A 436-nucleotide genomic window follows, 5' to 3' on the forward strand; every position below is an offset into this window, starting at 1 on the left:
AGGATTGAAAAGAAGGACCGAGAGACTCGCACCTGTGTCTAGCAACAGGCTGTTTTCTTGTTCCTCCATAGTCATGATTACCCAGGGCTCCTCGATGGAGATGACGGTCTGGCCAGAGGGAGAAGGCAGACTTGATGTTATGTTTAAGAACTCATTGCAGAACTGGGTATGGTGGCACATACCTGTAATCTCAGCACTGGAGAGGTTGAGTCAGGAGGAGTGGTATGAGTTTGAGCACAGCCTGAGTTTCATAGTAAGCTCCAGGCTGGTCTGGACTACACAGAGAGATCCTGTCCTAAAGAAAAGAAAAGAAAAAAAAAGAAAAGAAAAGAGAAAAGGGAAGTGAAAGGAAGAGAAGAGAAGAGAAGAGAAGAGAAGAGAAGAGAAGAGAAGAGAAGAGAAAGAAAAGAAAGAAGAGAAGAGAGGAGAGGAGAGG

This window comes from Chinchilla lanigera, unplaced genomic scaffold (assembly GCF_000276665.1).
Source record: "Chinchilla lanigera isolate Chin_1 unplaced genomic scaffold, ChiLan1.0 scaffold00058, whole genome shotgun sequence".
Classification (NCBI taxonomy): Eukaryota; Metazoa; Chordata; class Mammalia; order Rodentia; family Chinchillidae; genus Chinchilla; species Chinchilla lanigera.